Here is a 7,528-nt window from a genome sequence, read left to right on the forward strand (position 1 = left end):
TGAGGGTAGGTGAAGGCCTTTCCCCCTGGGAGAGCTGCCAGCTCAGAGCCCAAGGCTTGGCCAGGAGAGCATCGCTGCAGGTGCCAGGACAGAGCCATGCACGTGTGTGCCCTCACCCTGCGTGATCCTCTCACCACTCCTGAGGCTCAGTGCTGCCTGTTCAGATCAGAAGAGATGAGAGAAGCTTCTGTGGCTGTTGAGTTACAGGTGTGTCTGCAGGGAGGACTCTCCCAGCTCCTGGGTTGGTTGCTGCACACAAGCCCAGCTCCCATCACAGAGGTGAGTGGTGTGTCCCTCCTGACCCCACAGGCTGAGCATTGGCATTCTGGGATCCATTCCTGGGAAATGGAATTATTTTGCTCTAAGGTCCTCCAAGAGGAAATACCAAAGCTACAGGAGTTATGAAACCCCATGAGCCATCCAAACCCATGAGGCAAATGCTGAAGAAAATTCTGCAGGAAGGACAAGGTGGGTCCATGTCCCTCAGCCTTCTCCTGAGACTCAGCAGCTGGGGACTTTCTCTGCACATCTGGACACGCAGTGCCCAACACAGCGGGAAGGGATCCATGGCAGCCTTGCTGCCCTGCTGCTGCTTTCAAGCCCTGCAGGGCTGTTTCCCAGCCTGGCCTGGCTGCAGCTTCTCCCCAGCCTCTGCAGAAAGGCATTTGGTATCAGCTGACAGGGAGTCCAAACTGCACCATGGGCCATGCACAGCCTGAGATCTTGTAGAATTCTCTGGTCTCCGGGTAGATCAGAAATGGCAGCTGTTTGGAGAAAGGAGGGCCCTGGCCAATCCCAAAAGTTGATATGATATCCTGGTCCTTAACCAAGTCTTTGAGAAGCATTGCCTCCTGAAGATGCCACCTCGCCCAGTGGGGAATGCTGCCATCTGATCCAGCTGTCCCTTTCTGCAGAAGTGGATGGAGAGGCTGTGCTGAAGGCAGCGTTTCCCGGAGGAAGCAGTGGCTCATGGGCAGCCTCTGCTGCAGGAAGGGAGGCCATGCCAGGCACAGTCCCAGGAGGTAATTGCTGTGCCTCTGGGCCTGAGCCCTGCTGAGGCTTGAGCTGCCATCTCTGCTGCTGGGGAGCGCCCACCCTTCAGGGATGTTGCACAGGGCATGGGAAGAGTGTTGAGAGTGACCAGGAGCCAGCCCAGAGCATTTCAGGCCCCTCTACAGCTTCCTCCATGTCCACTGACATCTGGCTCCCATGGTCTTACCCAACCCCCTGGCAGTGCCCAGTTCCCTAAGGCAGAAGGGCGATCCCAGCACACCATGGAATGGTTCTGATCTGTGCTCCCTTCCAGATGAGGTTCCCAGGAAGGATTCTCCATTAGATTGGCTGGATAAAGTTTTGAAGCCCTTGGAGCCTCCTGCAGGTATGTTCTCAGTGTCCCATCGAGGAATAATCATTGACAACCTGGTAGGAACCAGGTGACAGAAGCTTCTGTGGCTGTTGAGTTACAGGTGTGTCTGCAGGGAGGACTTTCCCAGATCCTTTGCTGATCACTGCCCGCAAGCCCGGCTCCCATCGCAGGGGTGAGTGGTGTGTCCCTGCCGTACCCACAGGCTGAGCATTGCTTTTCTGGGATCCATTCCTGGAAAATGGAACTATTTTTTGTTAAGGTCCTCCGAGAGGGAAGAACAGAGCCACAGGACAGAAAGAACCACTTGAGTCACACCATATCCTGAAAGAAATAGAGAAGGAACTGCTCACAGGGCGTGGTGGGTACATTTCCCTCAGCCTTTCCTGAGACTCTGCAGTCAGGGGCTTTCTCTGGACATGCCATGCCCTGCACCAATGCGAAGGGATCCATGGCAGCCTCGCTGCCCTGCTGCTGCTTTCAAGCCCTGCAGGGCTGTTTCCCAGCCTGGCCTGGCTGCAGTTTCTGCCCAGCCTCTGCAGGAAGGCATTTGGCATCAGCAGACAGGCTGCCCAAACTGCACCATGGCCCATGCACACCTTGAGATCCCCTGCAACTTCCTGGTCTCTGAGCAGATCAGGAGAGGTGGTGGTTTGGACAAGAGAGAGCCTGGGCCTTTTCCTGATCCTCTTCCATGTCTTTGACAAGCACTGCCTCCTGAAGAGGCCACTTCCCTGCTATGTAATGGTTCCATCTGATCCAGCTGTGCCTCTTCCTTTCTCAAGGGATGGACAGAGAGGCTCTATGGAAGGCGGCATTTCCTGAAGGAAGGGAGGCAATTGCAGGCACGGGCCCAGGCACAGGAGGTAATTGCTGTGCTGGGCTCAGCCCTCGGTGGGGCTGTGTGCCAGCAGCTCTTCCCACAGGGCCTCTCCTTGCAGAGCCTGGCAGCAGCCAAAGCTGGAGGTGCCTCGGCTTCCAGGCCTCTGGAGCTCATTCCCAGCCCCTGGGAAATGGGACTCGTGCACCAGTGTCCATCCCACTGCAGCTGCTCCCAGAGCCGGCCCTAAGCATCCAGAGGCCCAAGGCACAGGAGCAGCCCCGAGTGGGAGCCCTGCCACGAGCCCAGGGCCACAGCCAGCCCTGGCTCCCAACTGGGCAGGGGCTGCACTGGTCCCTGACAGGGCCTGGCTCTGTCCCCTTGGGCTGGGGGGGCTGTCACAGAGCAGGGAGGGTCAGGGGTGGCAGTGGCTGCTCAGGGATGGGTTTGGACCGTGTCCCTGGAAGGAGCCACTGCCCAAGCAGCTGCGCTGTCCCTGGGTTCTCCTCTCAGCTTTCTGGGTTTTATTGGGTGGCACAGCCTGTGCCAAGGGCTGACAAGGTGCCTGCAGGCCCCAGCTCTGGGGGAAACAGGGAATATCCTGGACATACCCACCGTGCTGCCAGCTCAGCCGTGGAGCACAGCACAGGCTCTCACTGCCCATTGCTCCCACAGATGCAGCTGGCACAACACATGTTCCCAATTCCCAGAAGGGCATCAGAAGAGGTTTCTGTCAGGGAACACGCTGTTGGCTAGAATTAATGGCAGGCCTGCTTTGTTTGGTGCATTTCTTTGTTTTATGCGGTGTTGGAATCTGGTATGCCTGCAAGAGAAAACAGTGAGTGTTTCGTTCATCTTTCCCTCAAACAGCTTCTTTTGAAAGTTATTGTAGAATAGAAATATTCCCAGTGAGGCTGCTGTAGACCTGTGGATAGTCCTTGGTTGCCCAAAACACTCTGCTGAGAGTTCTGCTGCTGCCCAGGGCTTTCATTGGCCTCTTAATTGCTGGGCCTTGTCCTGGGGAGCCCGCTGGGGCTGCAGCCAGTGCTGGCTGCCACTGAGGCTGCCTGGCCAAGAGCAGCCCCAGGAGCAGCGGGCAGAGGCAAAGCAAGGTGGGCAGGAGAAAGAGCGGGGACGAGATTGCCCTTGAAAGGCAGAGGTGCTCTGGGGCCCGCTCCTGGCCAGGGACCCTGCCCAGAGCCATCCCCTGCTCTCCAGGGCCTTGAGGGGCAGCTGTCCAGCTGGGCCAAGCTGTGCCAGCAGCTCCAGCCGTGCTGGGGAGTCTTGGCAGCTCTGGGCCCTGCTGTGCAGGAGGGTCTCTGTGTGCCAGCAGCAGCTGGGGGCCTCAGCCACTTTCTTTCTCCACAGGAGTGCCTCTGCACCTCCAGATGTCCGGCCAAACAGCTCAGTGTTGTGAAAAATGAGGTTCACATATTTTTCTTATAGAATTTAAAGGTTTAATGAAAAGATAACTAGAAGCTAAAAATAAAGTATACAGATACAGCTGGGTGTCTCTGCATTCAGCCAAGAGAGCACACCTTACTGGCAAAGAATTGTCCCTTAAAAACAGAATCCTACTACATATCCATATATTCTCATGCATATTCATACATTCTTCTTAGGATCTTTGGTTTACTTCTGTTTAGTTTTCTCTTGCCCCCTTCCCAATAGATCAATCTTCTTGGCGCCAATGAGATTTACATTTCCTGATAACAGAAATGCAATAAATTCCTCCCCCAGAGTTCTGGTCACTGCTGTCTTCATCTGGATAAGATAGTTTCTGAATGTAGGGGGCATCTCCAGCTATCTTTTGCAGTCTTTGGGTTATACAAACTAAAGTAGATTTTGTTTTAATACTATGCCAAAGCTTAACATATATGTATTATACCACTACTTCTAGGTTTCATCAATAACAGAAATAAAGGAAATCATATTAATACAGCTAGATTTTCTAATCTTATACATATAACGTTCCTTATAATATTTGCAAAAAGCCAATAATATGATATGCATTTATAACAGTGTGAATGTAAATCACTACACTCAGTCAGGGAGAACTGCACCTCTCTTCCTGCATCTCCAAGCCAGTGTCTGTTTTCCTTGCCAACGCTGAGTTATCAGCTTATTGCTGTGCGGCCACCACCCAGAACAGGACCCTCTGTCCCTGAAAGTGCTGGCCCTGGTGTCTGGACAGGACTGAAGGCAGGACCCTCCTGCCACGGCAGAGCTTGAGCAACACCTTTGGGCTTCTGCTCTGGGGTCTGGCTGGTACCACCAGCACTGGCACAGCTGCTTGGCTGGCCACAGCCTTGGCTGGGCAGGCAGCAGACGGTCATGGGGAACCCACCTTGTTATCTTTATTTTTTATTTTTAAAAATTAGAAATTTTTTGAAACATTTAGAATTATTTTAGTAGGAAGTAATCCCCAAATGTTTCTTCCCTTTTTCCATATTAATAACATAGTTTTCAAAGTAGTTTTAGAATTCTGGAACATTTTTTCCACTTCTGCAATTAAACATGAAGTTGCATTTATTTAATTGGTAATGTTTATGCTAAGAGGGATTAAGACACTAACTGTGGGTATTTGGTGGGTGCTTGGCAAAAGACAAAGAGTTTGGCCAGGCCCAGGAGGGGAAGGGGGCAGGAAAAAAGGAGGGCGGGGACAGTTTGGTGGGCTTTCTTCAGCTTCAGAGAAGGACACGTTGGGTGCAGAGCTGCTGCGGTGGGGAGAAGGGAATTTTGCCATCACCCACAAAGAGCTGCTGCTGCTTCTCCTTCTCCCCTCTTTGTTGGTGGCCTCGCACCCCCTGTCCTGCCGGGACGTGTGACAGTGCCAGGCACCGCCGCGGAGCTGCTGATCCACCTCAGCCACCGGCCCAGGATCTCAGCTCATCCCTGCTGTTCCAGCTGAGTGTTCCTCAGAGCCCTGCAGGAGCACCGGGACTGCCCGCCCGAGGGGGTTTGCGAAACAAAGCCTCTCCTCCATCCCACCTCAGCCGAGAAAGTTGTCACGGGGTCCCTGGTTCTGTTTTCTTGCTAATGCTGTAGTTATTGTTGTTTGTTTGCCTGGTTATAAATACTAATAAAGAACTGTTATTCCTATCCCCAGATCTCTGCCTGAAAGCCCCTTGATTTCAGAATTATAATAATTCAAAGGGAGGGGGTCTACATTTTCATTCCAAGGGAGGCCCCTGCCCTTTCTAGAAGACACCTGTCTTCCAAAACAAAGACAGATGGGGAGTTTCTCCATCCTCCTTACCCTTGTGGGGCCAGCAGTGCTCTTGGTTCCTCATGCTCTTTTTGTGGGGCCTTTTGTGTCTGTGCCCCTCTGACTTAGGGGGACAGGGGATATTTGCTGCCCCCTTTCTGCTTCTGGGAAGCCTGTGCGGGCTCTTTGTTCCTCTCTGATTTGGGGGGTGCCAGTATTGTCACCATCCTGGCAGCCCCCGGCCGCTCTTTGTCCTTTGCCAGGCCAGTGGTGTTCTCTGTCCCCTTGCAATTTGTGGGGCTGGCACAGGCACAATTCCCCTCCTCTTTGTGGGGGCTGGCAGTCTCCTCTTCCCCCTCTGAGTTGGGGGTTGCTGTGGGCTCCATACATCTCTTATTTTGGGTTGCCACGTATTTATCTCCCTTCAGTTTGGGGGGCCTGGGGATCGCCTCCATCCTCCTCCAGTTTTGAGGGGCCTGGGAGAAGTCTCTGTCTCCCACTGATTTGGGGGGACTGGTGCAGGCTCCACCCCCTCTGATTTTGAGGGACAACCTGGAGGAAAGGCACCAAAATCTTGACAAAGGCTGAAGAGAACACTCTGATTACCCCTTTTGCTAAGAGGTTCCCTTAGCTGAAGTTGCTAACCAGGACAAAACTTCCAGGCCCGCAGTGGGTTTTGGGCTGTTTTATTTCCTGGGCCCTCAGTCCTGCGTGGGACACGGGAACTGGGTGCTGCAGAGGCTGCGGCAAGGCATCAGAAATGGCCACCCAACACCCAAGGGTGGTAGAAGATCTGCTCCAGCACTGGCCGGTCCATGGGGTGCTTGGACAAACTCCAGTGGATCAGATGTTGGCACTCTGGGGAGAGAAGGCAGAAAGCGGCGCTCACTTGCAGAAGGCTCCTGCCCAGCTGCTCCCGGCGCCTGCAGAAGCCGGGCCACGCTGCGTGTGCTGGGAGCTGCCCTTGGCGGGAGAGCAGCACGGCAGGACAAGCGTCCCCTCCTTCAGCCAAGCGTGCCACACCCAGCCTGCCACGGGCCACCTGCTGCAGCCGGCCCTTGAGGGCACATGGACGTCCCACGCAGCTGCGGGAGGGCCGGGCTGGGCTGTGCGGTGCCACCTGCCAAAGCCTGCCTTCTTCAGGCCGCGTACCAACCTGGAGAGACCTCCTGCGGGAAGAAGAGCTGCCCCAACACGGTGTCACGCTCGTTCTCGAAGGGCAGGAACCCGCACACCATCTCCAACAGCAGCACGCCCAGGGACCAGATGGTCTCCCTGTCGCTGTGGTAGCAGCGCAGGCCGATCCACTCGGGCGGGCAGTACGTGCGTGTTCCTAGGGGAGACGGGTGGCACTGCTCAGGCGCAGGCTGCTGCCTTCCAGAGCCTGGTGCCAGCCTCCTGCCAGAGGCAGGGGCTGCAGCCGTGGCCACAACTTCCCCCCAAGGCCTGCCTGCCTCCCCCTGACAATGGGCCAAAGCCAAGGAACCATTCTGCAAGGCTGAGAACGCCAGCGGAGCAGCCCAAGGCCTTGTGGGCCTGCCAAGCCGAGGAGCCGGGGCCCGGCTTTTGCAGCCCCTTTCTGTCGGCAGGGCCGGCAGCCGGCTCCTGGGGCACAGCACCTGCCCCGTGCCCCAGGGCAGCCGGCAGCCGGCTGAATGCCGCACCCCGCGGCCCAGGAGGGAATGGGGCTGTGCAGTGCCTGGCACTGGGAGCAGGGCCCGCGCTCTGGGCTCATCGGCAAACTGTGCAAAGGCCCACTCCTGGAGGAAGGTGCCGCAAACGAAGTCAATCAGCTTCAGCCCGCCAGTGTCTGGGTTGACAAGGAGGTTCTCTGGCTTGATGTCCCGGTGCAGGACGCCGCAAGCCGTGCAGTGCCATACGGCCTCTCTGAGGGATGGAGGCTGTCAGAGATAGTGGAGGCTCCTGGCACCATGGACGTTCTCTGACCGCCTGAGCTTCTTGCATGGATGGCGGGTCTTCTCTGCTGTGCCATCCTTGCAAGGCTTGAGGCTCTCCCAAGGATGGCCAATCTTGCTGGGAGCATCCTCCTGAAGGGATGGCGGCTTCTGGAGAACCTGGGCGAGCCACAACAGGGCAGGTGGCCTCACCTCATCAGCTTCTCCAGTTCTTTTCACAA

At 55.7% G+C, this 7,528-nt stretch overlaps 1 long non-coding RNA gene across 1 annotated transcript; it reads left to right on the forward strand.

The window, feature by feature from the left end:
- Positions 1-1,979: 1,979 nt before the first annotated feature.
- LOC147647250 (uncharacterized) lies at positions 1,980-3,660 on the forward strand. Its single transcript, XR_015281653.1, has 3 exons — positions 1,980-2,229; positions 2,859-3,021; positions 3,552-3,660. It is a non-coding gene; the product is annotated as an uncharacterized LOC147647250 (long non-coding RNA).
- The last annotated feature ends 3,868 nt before the right edge of the window (positions 3,661-7,528 follow it).

This window comes from Cyanistes caeruleus, unplaced genomic scaffold (assembly GCF_971803275.1).
Source record: "Cyanistes caeruleus unplaced genomic scaffold, bCyaCae1.hap1.1 HAP1_SCAFFOLD_65, whole genome shotgun sequence".
NCBI classification, from domain to species: Eukaryota; Metazoa; Chordata; class Aves; order Passeriformes; family Paridae; genus Cyanistes; species Cyanistes caeruleus.